The 14,567-nt window shown below is 42.9% G+C and overlaps 1 protein-coding gene across 4 annotated transcripts in view; it reads left to right on the top strand.

The window, feature by feature from the left end:
* The window catches only part of LARGE2 (LARGE xylosyl- and glucuronyltransferase 2), a 46,171-nt gene that overhangs the window by 6,827 nt on the left and 24,777 nt on the right, over positions 1-14,567 (top strand). Inside the window, exons 2-3 of one of the 4 annotated variants that reach the window (XM_081164577.1) lie at positions 5,903-6,071; positions 9,549-9,722. The exons of 1 other annotated variant lie outside the window; for it this stretch is intronic. The gene's annotated coding sequence lies outside the window, so the exon portion shown is untranslated. The remainder of the gene's footprint in view (positions 1-5,902; positions 6,072-9,548; positions 9,723-14,567) is intronic. 2 more of the 4 variants (XM_081164580.1, XM_081164584.1) reach the window with 2 other exon arrangements.

Genomic DNA, 14,567 nt, shown 5'->3' with positions numbered 1-14,567 from the left:
GCAGAGCTGTTTAAATTAAGCATCCGCTCCTCTTTATTTCGAAAAAGGTCAACCCCACTGCAAATGCTGATGGTATAACAAAGGATTTCTCTAAGCTCTTGAAATAAGTATTTTCCCTAGAGGCAGAACCTTCACAAAAGCCTCTTCCCAACCCCTTATTTGCCAAGGCAATCCCACAACTGGGTTGAGAGGTGGGCTTGTAGTGGAGAAGGGAGGACGTTAGTGCTTAACCTGCCTTCCCTAACCTGGTGTCCTCCAGCCATTTTGGACTGCAACTCCCATTGATCCCCAGCCAGCACAGCTTCGGAGGCTGGGGCTGATGGGAGTTATAGTCCATGGCGAAGGCACCAGGCTGGGGAAGGCTGGGTTAATAATTTCCATGCTGACCGATTCTCCTCATAAATGCTATTCTCCATGCTGAGGGGAAAGGAGTAAAACCCCGGAAGATGTTTTCAAGGGAGAGTTGGCAGCCATGAGTTGGGTTAAGCACCCCCTTCCACCTACCTGCCCCCTCCTGCAAATGTGCCTTCTAACGTTAGCATTTTGAGGCAGCCTCAAATGCAGCTTCAAGTGAAACTGCTTGTTCAAGCTGCCTACTTTTGTCTCCTCTCCCCCATTGGATAGGGTGCTGGGGTGAGTAGGGGAATGAAAATTCTCTTTGTCAACTTCCTTTCATTCAGGGGTCTCAGGATCCATGCCCATATATCTGTGATAGATTATATTATCATTAATAATGCATTGGCAATTGTTGATATAGGCTCCTTGCAAAAGATAAAACAGGTCCTTGAACCTCGCAAGCTTAAAATTCAAGGAACAGACAGTGCAAGAATTGTGGAAGAATTGTACTAGCCCTAGTCTTCTCGACTTGAGTTTGGTAAGAGACTCATTTGCAGTAACTATTAGGGGATTCACTGAAGGACAGTGCTTGCCAATTCGGCCGTGACTCATGCTTCATGGCAACCTAAGCCAGTTGGCATTAGTGCAAGGTTCTCAGAATAGAAAGTGTTATCACTAGTGATCTACCAAAAAAAAAGCAGTGTAGACCCTGGATTTTCATTTAGGCTAAATCCAGTTCTTATGGCTTGACAACATTATTTTATGTTCTGTTGATTCCAGCTGATAATGGTTAAGATCAGACAATTATAATGTGAGTCCAGTTAAGATAGCAAAACATACATGTAAATTCTAACCTACCGGTACCTGTATTGTATTTTGCCACAGCAATTGGGCTACCATAAGAAGAAAAATATTGTAAGTTGCTGTGTTTAAAGGTAAAGGGACCCCTGACCATTAGGTCCAGTTGTGACCGACTCTGGGGTTGCAGTGCTCATCTCACTTTATTGGCCGAGGGAGCCGGCGTACAGCTTTTGGGTCATGTGGCCAGCATGACTAAGCCACTTCTGGCGAACCAGAGCAGCGCACGGAAACACCATTTACCTTCCCGCTGGAGCGGTACCTAGATCAATGCAAAAAGGCTTCTCCTGCCTCTCCTATTCCTAGTTGTCAGACTGACTTCATTATAGGGTGGGGAGGGGGGGTCACCCCAGGCACTGCAGGCCATCCTCCTGTGGTTCCTCAAAGAGGCTCCATCTGGTTGCAGAGACCTCTTTCAGAGCTCTGAAAGAAGTGGTCTCCATCTTGATCTAGACAGGAAGTGACAAGACACTGTCAAGCATGATGCCCCATACCAATAACGTCCAATGTATTAAACATCATAAGGAATTGAGGTGTGTACCTCAGTGTGCTTTGGACCTCAGGTCAGCGACCCACAGGCAAGCATAGAATTGTATCCAGCCTGACAACTGCCTTGGGCACAACATACTGTAAAGCACACCTCATTTCCTAATTCATTTTTACCTAAACAGTGGTACCTCGCAAGACGAAAAACTCGCAAGATGAAAGAGTTTTTCGTTTTTTGAGTTGCTTCGCAAGACGAATTTCCCTATGGGCTTGCTTTGCAAGACGAAAACGAAAACATTAATTGATTTTCAATGCATTCCTATGGGAAACTGTGCTTCGCAAGACGAAAAAGCTCGCAGAACGAATTAATTTCGTCTTGCGAGGCACCACTGTATTGGCTGCTATTGGCCTGAGGCACCTTGCTTGAGCACGACTTGAACCCAAACAAAGTGCTGGGCTGGGTGTGACTATGTGATAGCAGGTTATGATAATGACTGTTAAACAACAACATACTGTACAGTCGTACCTTGGTTCTCAAACGCCTTGTGACTCAAATGTTTTGGCTCCCGAACGCCACAAACCCAGAAGTGAGTGTTCCGGTTTGTGAATGTTCTTTGGAACCCAAGCATCTGATGCTGCTTCCGTGGCTTCCGATTGAATGCAGGAAGCTCCTGCAGCCAATCGAAAGCCACACCTTGGTTTTTGAACATTTTCAGAAGTCGAATGGACTTCCAGCACAGATTCTGTTCAAGAACCAAGGTACGACTGTATGTCGATGCTGGTATAGTGAAGGAAATTTACAATACGTATTTGGGTTAAAAGCATTAGAGAGGTTTTTCTTCATGAGTGTTGTACTAAAGGTACAAATGCTCCTGTTAAATATTTTAAAATCATTTCCTCCTTTAGGAAGAAGAGAAGATATATAATAAAAATAAATCAAATAAGGGGACCTATTTGACCTTAAGGGAACCTATTTGACCTTATAGAAATTGAGATACTGCAGCCTCAGTGCCTGTTAGTTTTCAACTGTTTCTATTTTCAGGCACTTCCAGTAGCAACTTGTGACGGAGAATAGCCTCATTTTGCATCAAACTGGACATTGCAGCTATTAGTATGTTGCTACTTCTGCTAGCTTAAATGTTATCCTAAAAATGATTTATTTTATCTCAGCCTTATTTTTACTAGACTATATTGGATGCTGTGTGTTGTGAAATGCCTCTGTAAAATTTGTGTTCCACTGATTCCTTTAACACTTTTATTGTGTGATGCTGCTTCCAGTACTTCCCAAAGGCATCACCTTTTATATTGGGTTTCTTTCCTGTACTGCTGCTGAGCTTGCATTCCAACTTGAGCAATCCAGCTATGGGGTTAGAGCTTTTCTAAACCTAAAATGCCAAAACACACAAGTTTACCGTAAGGTTTTGCTGTTCCTGCAGTTTCCAGGTGAATGGTGCAATTGTTTGATTTTTTCCAAAGAGCACACTTAGTTGTTCAAGCCCTGGCAGGTTGTGTCATCTTCTCTTACACAGCAGCCTAACAGGAAAGTGGCTATTTAGTCAGGCTGTGGGTTTTTCTGCATGTAATAGCTAAAATGCTAAGCAAATGGTTCATAGAGTCAAGAAACTGATGTGAAGAATTTCATTTTTAAATCTTACATCCATGTTTTTAGAAAGATAATTATTGGGGTAGTATTAAACATACTCAAGGGTAATCCTCCCACTGGAAGCTTTCTAGCTAGAATACGACTGTGTATTAAAAGTAATTGTCATGGTGGAAATGAGTAAATGCAATGCTCCTCACAAAATGTCTGTTCCCTGTTCTTCTGTGTCCTACCCAGCTTGGACTGACTGTGATGCCTTAGCAAGTAAATTCCTGTTGGTATTGGCAGCATTTGCAGCAAATGTTATAATTTGAGCTTGTATAAATGCTTAATAACTTCTTCAAGTGGGAATATGCACTGTGCTTGACAAACCTGTTCTGAGAACAGGAATTAAATCTTCTTGCTAGGCAGAGATTTCAGCTTGAAGACAAAGATTTCTCTGGTAACGCTGTGCATGTGGAAGCTGGCGAAGAAGGATGGCTTACTAACATACTGTTTTGTGCCTCTTGTAAATATTTTCTCTTCATTATTTTCTTTTGCATTTACCGTGCCTCAGCAAAACGCTGAGTGTTTTAGAGCAGCCATTTCCCACAGTGCTGCTGGGTGCATCAGTGGATATAGAATTGTAGAGTTGGAAGGGACCCTGAGAATCACCTAGTGCAATCCCCTGCAATGCAGGAATACGCAGCTGTCCCATATGGGGATCGAACCTGCAACCTTGGCGTTATCAGCACCATGTGTATGGGGCTAGAAACATTTGGTTTGTTTTTATTTTAGGCAGCTTCTGGCAGCCTAAAAATGTGTGTGCGGTGGCATTAATCACACTTCTTTTCATGTTCCGCCTGGTTGTCTCAATACTATTTATTTTAATCCCAGACATTTCTTGCCACATTTGCTATCACACATAACAAAGTTAAACACCGAAGCAATGAGTACGGCTGTTCACAAAAGGGCACACTTACCTGCCACTTGAAACGATAACAGCGGGACACTTATTAGCAAGCACATTTGAGAGAGTGAGAGTGAGAGTGCACTGGCTTTCCAATTCAAAGTATAATCTTGCAATGGCAATAACGTTCCTTGTGAGCTTTGTCAAGACATTTCAGAAACGTTGCAGAACTCGTGCTATTTTAATGTAGTACGAAAGCTTAGAAGAAGAGCCTTCAGGTGACTACCGAGAAAGGTTTAGAGATACTGTACTGGATTTCTATTATAATAACAAAATAACATATGACCTACAAGCCTACCTGAGAGTTGCCACCCTTTCTATATGACAATTCAGAAAAATACAAATTACCCAAGGTGTGTAAGCTGCTGGGTCAAAGGAAGAACTCCTTTCAGAGCCTGACCTTGGAATTCTAAAATTCATAATAGCATGAATTCTTTTCAAACTGCATTCAAAACCAATTCCCACTAAGAAATCAAAGGTGATACCTTTTTCCTGTTAAAATTATCTCTAATGAGGCCAGGGCTCAGGTTTGATGGTTAAATTTCACATATCTCCTACTGGGCAAGATACTTGCAGCATATCCTATCCTATACAATACATTAGAAATACAATTCTGTTGTGTTCAGTGGGCCTTTGGCTGGGATCTCATACACACTTCCCTGGGTGTAAGGCCCATTCAGCACAATGAGACTCACTTCTGAGTAGAAATAGGATTGCACTGTTACGCTGACAAGTCTCCCATTGACATTCACTCCCTTGGCAGCTGGCTCTTCAAGGGGGGAAACCAAAATATGGGCATCCTATCCCATTCTGCTGGTAGTGTAATTTTACAGTGTACAGTGGTACCTCGGGTTAAGAACTTAATTCGTTCTGGAGGTCCGTTCTTAACCTGAAACTGTTCTTAACCTGAGGTACCATGTTAGCTGATGGGGCCTTCCACTGCCACCGTGCAATTTCTGTTCTCATCCTGAAGCAAAGTTCTTAACCTGAGGTACTATTTCTGGGTTAGTGGAATCTGTAACCTGAAGCATCTGCAACCTGAAGCGTCTGTAACCCAAGGTACCACTGTAGTTGTAAAACCAGTGTGAGCCATCACAGCAATGTTCATTTTCTGTCATAGCACCGACCTCTTTTAGTGTGCTGCAAGTTTGATTAGTTTCTCTCTGAAACGTAACAAAATATGGGCTGAATGGGGGCCTTGTGCTACCCTTCCTCTTACAGTGAGGTTGCTAAAACCTCTGTTGCCCATAAGAGCAATATTTTCGGTCAAAATTTCCACCTGCTGGAAAGCTGGGGCTCCCATGTACTAAAATTAACACAATTCCCTAGACATACTGACATGACATACTGGGGTCATGTGAATCAATCCTGAGTAGCAAATGTTTTGTTTATTTTTCTGAATGCAGCTTGAGCTTCCTATTGTGATAAAACATTGCATTCTTTTTCATTGTCTCTTTATTATGAGCACTGTCCTGCTTTATGGTATGGCAGTATAGAAATAGTTGTATAAATACAACTGAGGTGCAGTTCTGAGTACCAAATAATTTGAATGTAGGTAATCTTCTGCACTGAAGTAACAGGTAGCCCCTTAAGGGGCCGGGAGAAGGTAAAAAGGGGAGGTATATGTATCACCTGTACTTTGACCCTTTTTCAGCCTCTCTGTGCTGTTTCAGGTGCTCTTGAACAATGGACATTGACTCTTCTTCTGGAGCTCATTTATCCTGGTGACTGTGGGACCATGTCTACTCTCCACTATCTATAGATGGACAAGAACCCTCGCAGCAGTTCATCCACTTTGTTGGTCTCCTTTGCACCCCAGCCACTGTGGTGTGTATTGTCAAGGTTGGTTTTTCATTCTCATACAGGATAAAAAATGGTTACAGTGGTACCTTGGAAGTTGAATGGAATCTGTTCCGGAAGTCTGTTCAACTTCCAAAATGTTCGGAAACCAAGGTGTGGCTTCCAATTGGCTGAAGGAAGCTCCTGCAGCCAGTCTGAAGCCCCGTCAGACGTTCGGGTTCCAAAGAACGTTCGCAAACCGGAACACTCACTTCTGGGTTTGTGGTGTTTGGGAGCCAAAACATTCAACTTGCAAGGCGTTCAGGATCCAAGGTACGACTGTATTTGGTGTTATGCTATAGAGGTGGGATGGGGATGAGCTTTTTCACTGCTTGCTGGAGCTCTCAGTTCTAGGAACACGTATTCTTTTTGCTTGAATAATACTAGAGGCCTGCTGTGATCAGTGATCAGATTGAATACGCATGATAACATATGTGCCATTTTAGAAAGAGTGGCAACTACAGGCTGTTCCTTTCTTTTTTGCCCTCTGGGGATGTGGTGATCAAAGAGTTAACTCTGACCCTCCCCTGTACTGGCCTGGCTATTGTGCATCCCTTGCACAAAAGCCTTTCAGCTGCAAATTCCATTCTTGACTGGATGCAGCTGTTGGCCTCTGGGCTGCCTCTCTTGGGATGCAAGATGTAGAAGCCCTGGTCAAGCATGGGGACCTGCAAGGATCTGGTGCTTGTCCCTTTTAGGTGTGGAAAGTGTGTGATTTGTGCTGCTGTCTAATGCATGCAATGTGAATAATTCATTTCTCCTTCTCTTTGCTGTTGCCTGTTCTTCTTAGGTGCCTCCTTACCTCTCATTAGCGCAGGGCCTGGTATGTCAGCTGGAGGCAGGCTTGGTTTTTCCTGAGCCTTGATGGGATTTGTCAAGACCATTCCCTTTTCTTCCTGTTTATTGAACTTTGAAATAAAAGGGATGGCAAGAAGAAAGGAACGTAAGAGCTGGATTGACCCTGGGAGAGAGAGATGTTGAAGACATTCTGATCCCCTTATTATTCCACAAGAGCTGAAGTGGGGGAAGTGGTCAAAATTGGTGGCAAAACCCTTTCCTTTAAGAAGGCAAGGCCTCTTCTCTGGAACTGGGTGACATGGGTGGGTTTTTTAAGGTTTCCGCCTGGATTTTCTGTAATGCTTGTGAAAACTGCTGAGTGATGCTCTGATTCTGACCTTGTGGACTCAAAGTTGTCTTGAGGCACAGACTACTGTAATTATTTCTGGCAAGAGCTAGAAATGTGGAGTACTAAGAGCAGTGTGTGTTTTTTCTGACAGGGGAAAGAGAACAAAGTGCGAAGCCCCTAATGGATTTTGAATTGCCACTATTTTCATTACTTCATGTGAATGGGCGTTGGTGCCCTTTCTTGCCTGTAACATAAAAGCCCTCCTGTCCTTTTCAGCTAGGCACAGAGTCCTTATGTCTGCCACTGAGGATTATTCTACACAGAACTCAGTAAGAGATCTCTTCCCCTCACCAACAATTTGCCTTCTGTGCAGCACACCTTCACCTCAGGAACCTCACTTGGTTAGCACAGCAGTGCAGGTGAATTGTTATCACAGAAGGCAACTTGGCTTACACACAAAGCAGATCCTGGGGGACTCTGCAGACCTCCCTCCAGTGCCGTCTGGTCAGATCTTTCCCCCATTCTAATTCAGCCCCACCTTTCATTCCAAACATATTCTGCATGGGAAATGGGGGTCGAGGAAGGCAATGTTAAAGGGGAGTTTTTAAATGGCAGTTGGTGAGCTTTTTATTTTTATTCTCTGCTAGGGAACATTAGGAAACCATAACAGCCTATTTAGAAGTAGGATGACCTGTCCAAAATATTTTCAGCGCCTCCACTAAAATAATTGGCATTTTAAGTGTGTCACACTGTACTTCTTGTGTTTCCTAGTCATTTGATTCCACTGTCCACTGTATTTTTCTCTGCATGGGCTATCTGAGGATAACACTTCATGTGTTAGATAGACTTTACACCATGAAAGGTGTTTTTTTTTGGGGGGGGTCACCATGAATTTGCTAGTCTTTAAGGTGCCACAAGACTTTGTAATGGTTTAATTTACAGAGCTTTTAAAAGTGCTTAATGAGCATTTATGCTTTTAGTGCCCTATTTGGATCTCCACAGTCTCCTATTCTTGGAGAGCAGACTACTCATGTGTCCAGGGCAGAATAGATGCAAAAAGAGTTTTAACTAGCCTTGAAAGATCCATCTCTACTTAATCCTTTCTAAGCACCTAGTTCTCTAAATATTAGAAATCTAATGTCAAGCATGCTATCAAAGGTTTTAATAGAGCCATTCAAAATGCACATTCTTGGCTGGGGCGAAAGGAATTGTGGAAGCATTAGGAACCTTCTGCTCTTATGGAAGTTAAAGATTTCCGAACAGGTAGAATGTAAAATTGGGACCATCTTGGATGAAAGAATAGTAAATGCTTTTGCTTGTTAAACAGATGAGTCTAGTGTGTTATAATAGTGGTGTGTTATATTACTAGTCCAGATCCAGCATGTCATAGTCCCAGTATTGAAGGCAAATATAAGCAAGCCCATTGTGGTGCTCATTTCCCAATTTTTTGTGCATTTGGTGTAGATAAAAAGCAAGAAGAATGCTGACCTCTCACTCTGCATAAGAGCGTGTTCTCCCTATCAAAAGAAACTGCTAGAAAGAATGCACACAGATTGAGGAAGTATGTCTTAAATGAACCTGCAGAGGATGACTGTTTACTAAGCAATTTATATATCACCCATCCCACACTCAGGGCATCTAACAGCAATGACAATAATAGAACGTTTATATGCAACAGAACAAACTCTTACAAAATGCCGTTTCACCTAATAAAATGCAGCAAAGAATAAGAGCTTGCTGACAAAACAACAACCCAAGCTGTAATCTCATTTATTTGGACTTCTTTTTTTATGATTCATCCTTTAGAGCACAAGGGCAATTCACTTACCGTTCACAAGTCTCCATTTCAGTAAAGAATCTTTCTTCATGGAGAACCTTGCATTAGTTGACCACACAGAGGGACGTCCGTTCACTAGTTCAGTCCTTTTATGCATTTAGAAGTGTTGTGTTCAATGGGACTCGTGCCTAGGAAACTCTGTGCGGGATTGCACCCTTCATCATGTGAGACCTATGCAGTTACAGGCCAGATAAGGCCCACACAGATCTTGGGGCTATTGATCAGTATGAGGGGGCACTGGAGCGCTTTTCTTTTTATAGAGAGCTTTTCGTTTCAAATCTCATTGAAGGAAGAAGAGATTCTCTTCCTCACCATGGGTTTGTTTCCCCATTTGTTTCACAGCCTAACCTCTGGGCTTGACAGTCCTGTCCGGAATAAATCAGCTCAGCAGGTTGTAAAATGCATAGGCCACTCAGTTGTGGTTTGTGATTCCATCAACACTTCATTTGGATTTATGATCTTCTTTGCTTTCTGCTATTAATTCCCCACTCCTCCATTCTCTCTATTTCTTGTTCAGCAACATGCCCCTGTGGTTGTCTGTGAGGACTGTCCAGCGTCAGGGAATGAGCTCTTCGTGCTGCAAGCAGGGATAAATTGGAAGAGTTTCTTTCTGGCATACTGGCTCCCCCATGCGCAAAGACCTCCATCCCACCGTACTACAAAAGTTGCAATTCCACACATGTGGATTATGGTATGTGTAACTGGGAGATACCGGAGAATCTTGTATTTTCCTCCCAGCTCTAATTGGGTTTGTGTAGATACAGGTAGAAATAGGAAGGAATAGAATGCAAAAGGATTGCAGTGTAAAGCAACAGAGTCTGACTTTATACACACACCATACATTCAAAGCACATTTCCCCACCGCAAAGAATCCTGGGAACTGTAGCTTACTCCCTCACAGAGCTACAGTTCCCAGAATCCTTAAGCTACAGTTCCCAGGATTCTTTGGGGTAGAGTTTTTTACATGTGCCTTAAATTTATGGTGTTTGGGTTGCCTTTGGGTTGTTAAATTCCTCCTTTCCTTTGTGGATTGGGGTCATATTGCCCTAATCATATGCATCTGCTGCCCCCAACTTGCATATACTACTCTAACACTGCCATTAAGCTTCTCCTTGCCAACAACCCCCTTGGAAAAAAACAACAACACCCCATCAACTTTTGCAAAAACTCTGAGAACAATGCAATAGAATGAGGAAGCCTGTGAAAAATTGTAACATTTTTATTATGAATATTATGAATATGGAGTGAGTCTTAGTCCTCTTGTGGACTACTTGTCACTGTGAGCTATTCTTATTATTCTTTTAAATTCATATTCTGAATAAAAAAATTCCTTCCTGTAGCACCTTAAAGACCAACTAAGTTAGTTCTTGGTATAAGCTTTCGTGTGCATGCACACTTCTTCAGATACACACGATACTGTGTATCTGAAGAAGTGTGCATGCACACGAAAGCTTATACCAAGAACTAACTTAGTTGGTCTTTAAGGTGCTACAGGAAGGAATTTTTTTATTTGGACTATGGCAGACCAACACGGCTACCCATCTGTAACTGGATTCATATTCTGCTTTGACAAAAGTCCTCAAGGTGGCTTACAATTTGAAAATCTAATCAACCATCCATGGATGCATTCAAATGTAAGTAAGCAAACAATAAACAATGAAATTCATTAATGCAATACTTTATTTTAAATACATTAAAATAAATATATATATTTTTAATCGGTCGATGTCAGAACCTGTTATAATCTATTTGCTCTTCCTTTCTAACTAACCAGACACTGCAGAACTCAGTGGGTTCTTTTAAGAAAAGGTTGTAGATTCTCAGTTGCAATACTTGTCACTGTTTGTCCCGTGCACTAAGATAATTCTTCATCTGATACTTTGCTATATCTTGCTTCTAGCAGGAAATGTGATTATTAGTGGCTCTTTTGTCAGAGTTACAGATCTCTTTTGGATAGAGGTGCAATAGAAATACAACTCTGCTTCTCCAGACACATATTTAAAATATGATGTTGTATAACTTCGTCTCAGCTACTCCTGTACTAAGCATTTTCATTGTGAATCTCTTTATCACTGATTCCAGGGGTGTTTCTTATGGTAGGATTAACTTGTCTAATCCAGAGCTGGGGAGCCTTTTTCAGGCTGTGGGCTACCTGGGCAGCCTTCTGAAGGCGACCTGCCAATAGTGGGTGGGCCAGAGCAAAAGTGGGCAAAACAAATGTGCAGACGTTACCTTTGTGCAGTAGGCTAGTGTCTACGTACACGCTCTGTCCTTCATCTAGGCAAATAAGAGGCATTAGCAGCGTTCAATGACAATTCTAGCCAGGCAGAAACACCCAATAACTTCATGAGGGCCAAGTGTAGCCTGATATGGAGTCCTGGAGGGCCATATTTGGTTCCTAGCCTGAGGTTTCCCATCCTGGCCTAATCCCCTCAAGCACAAATTATTTTTATTTATTTCATAAAAATTTTATACCAGTTGATTGGGGGCAGGGAGGAAAACCCCTGCGCCTCTTTCTCAATATACTGTTGAGAGAGTGGATCTCATGGTGCTACTATAAAGAGTGCATCCCTCTGTTCAGGATCAGGAATTTTGAAGCTTAACATTTTAAACCACACCTCCTGCAACCCAGTCTCTACCAAGCACTTCTGCTCTTTATTCCAGTTTTCTGGCGTGGAAGCCACGCTTGGTCTAGCAGGACCCAGGTTTTGCAAATCCTCTCCCCTGCTCACTTAGAGGCTTGCAGTGCCTACCCCTATATATAGTGTGCATATCTGTCACTGTCGGTGAAACAGCCAATGGTCTTGGCCAGCAAAGTACTGGAGAGCTATGCAGATAGCTTTAACCACCTTTCCTCATGCCCAATCATAGAGATTTCCCTATTTTTAGTGTGGTTGCTTCTCCTTAGGCAGACAGGAGAACTTGTGTATTGCTACTGTTACTACAGTGCCAGAAATAACTCCGTCTAAAGAGGACACTGGGTGGGCAGCTGGCATTGTGTATTCATGCCAGTCCATTTGCAAATATGTGAACGCCAACTGTGGCTGTTATCCATCTTTTGTCTCGCGTATCATGATGTCAGTTATATCTTTTAACAATTTGGGATTCTGTGGGCAGGTTAAATTCCAAGGTGATTTCCAGTATTATATTTTCGGGAGCAGTCACCAGTTCTGGTTGTTATGAACCATTGTTTGTGCCCTTCAAACCACAGCACTAAATGTGTGCATAATTTCCACCTGGAGTGGCGTTTTGGAATGTTGTTGGTGTGCTGCGTAATTGCAAGGCACAAAGTTAGCCTCTGCATATTCTGAGCTATTTGAGGTCATGAGCATACATATTCTAGGTGCTCTCCCCCTGCCCCCCTCCCCGCCCAAATGCAGGAAGAATGATTATGGTGTGAGTAAGCACAGAAGCTGAATGTAAGAGGAGTCATTTATTGAGGAGGTCTACATGACCGAAAGCATTTTAGAGACAGGGGTGCAAGTTCCAAGTAGACTTGCAAAATCTCAGTACTGGTTGTTCTTTTCATTCTCTAAGAGTACGGAAGTAGAAGGAACTGCCCTTGTGGAACGTATCCCATTACAGCACTGCAAATTAATGGGAGGAACTGCAATCCTCTCCAGGCAGCACAAGGTAAAATGGCATGGGAACCCAGCCAGCCATGATGTCCCAAGATGAATGTGGGGAGGGAAATGATAGACCTTCAAGCAGAGTTGGGGGCAAGCCTAGGTATAGAAAAATGGGAGCATCCTGTTGAAAAGCTAAAGTCTACATCTCCTTTCCTTAGACAACTTTTCTTTAGACCCAGTGTGGTTCACATGTGATTATTTAAAATAAGTGGTTTCTAGATGTCATGACTGTAGTCTAAGCGTTCCATGTGCCCTGCAAATATGTCTAAGAAGCTAAGGTTGCTTGGTGCTCAAAGCAGAAATTATGCCTGTCTCTTTAAGGGAGGCTCTAAAAGAGAAAGCAGCTGCTGTGCCTCCCTCCCCCTGTTTTTTCCACTAGTTACTCACTTGGCCAACCTTCTTCCCTTGCCTTGGAGGGATGAAGGTGAAGGGAACTGGTAGGCTGCCTGCCTCCACCTACTGCTTCTAGTTGAGAAGCTGGCACCTGTAGATGTCAGTAGCAATTGCCCTGCTATTTTAAGCTTACAAAAAATACAGGAGTCAAAATTAGTCAAAATGTGTTGCTTTTAACTACTCTGCTGTTTATGGAGAATAAGGCTATCAATAGTTACCAGGCATAATGACTATATATCAGCTCCAATGTCAGAGGCAGTATGTCTCTGATTACCAGTTCTTGGGGAACATGAGCGGGAGAGGAGTATTACTCTCATGTCCTGCTTGCAAGCATTAAAAAGGTAAAGGGACCCCTGACCATTAGGTCCAGTCGCGGACGACTCTGGGCTTGCGTCACTCATCTTGCTTTATTGGCCGAGGGAGCCGGCGTACAGCTTCTGGGTCATGTGGCCAGCATGACTAAGCCACTTCTGGCAAACCAGAGCAGCGCATGGAAACACCGTTTACCTTCCCGCCACAGAAGTCCCACAGGCATTGGTTGACCACTATGACAACAGAATGCTGGACCAGATAGGCCTTTGCTCTGCTCCTGCAGGGCTCATCTTGTATTCTTAGCTTTAGCGCAATAGACTTGAACTGTAAAAGCAAATTCTGGCCCTCCCCCAATTGATGGAGTACTTCAATTTTTGGTACTTGCAGTGGTGTGAATTTAGGCATGAGATATGTGCCCTGATCCTGTTAGTTTATAGGGAAGGTTTTCTGGATGGTGTTGTGCTGCTGCATGATTTCAATGCCTCAGTTTTCCAATAAGCATTCACTTTGTATAGTATTGAACAGGGAAGAGCAAAAGGCAGCCTCCCAAGACATGTCTGGCTCTGTAATTTTGTGTGGATGAACAAAACACTTTCAGAATATGGAAAAAAAATGCTCCAAAACTGATCTGTGGGGTGTGTGTTTCTGTGTGTACACACGCACACATGCACCCCCCCACCTAAGTAGCATAATATCAATAACAAATAGAGATTTGAGGTGTTTTTTTAAGGCTACCTGCCTTTTGTGGCTGCATGCTATAAAGAGCCCATGAAGTGAAGTGAGGGGCTGTTGGCTGTAGGGCAGCAAAAACAGTCACATGCTGTGAACAGTTTCATCTACATCCTTCTAATAGTAAGTTGGTAACAAAGAATGCCATTATTGGGAAGCTCCTCATCCTGTTGCTGCCAATGTTTGCCCAGTGCAAGCAAGAAGCTGCTGAGGAAGGATAGATTCCAGCCAGGAATAACAAAAGGAGCCAATTAATATGGTGAGGTTTGAGAAGGATTTTCTCTTGGGACAAAAGGATTCCTTAGAACTGAAGGTGCAGGAGTTGGGAGACCTCTGGTCCCTTGATTTCCCTCTTCCTTGTGTGATTTATGCCAGCCTACTATTTTGTCTGGCACAAGAGAGGATCATAGGGGAAGTAAAAAATCTAACCCATCACAGAAAGGTCTTGTCTTACATTTCCTAAGGGTTGTTTC

The sequence above is a fragment of the Podarcis bocagei genome (genome assembly GCF_964188305.1).
Source record: "Podarcis bocagei genome assembly, chromosome: 1".
Classification (NCBI taxonomy): Eukaryota; Metazoa; Chordata; class Lepidosauria; order Squamata; family Lacertidae; genus Podarcis; species Podarcis bocagei.
Note: the sequence above shows the minus strand (reverse complement) of the source record. Positions and strands in the feature narration are given on the sequence as shown.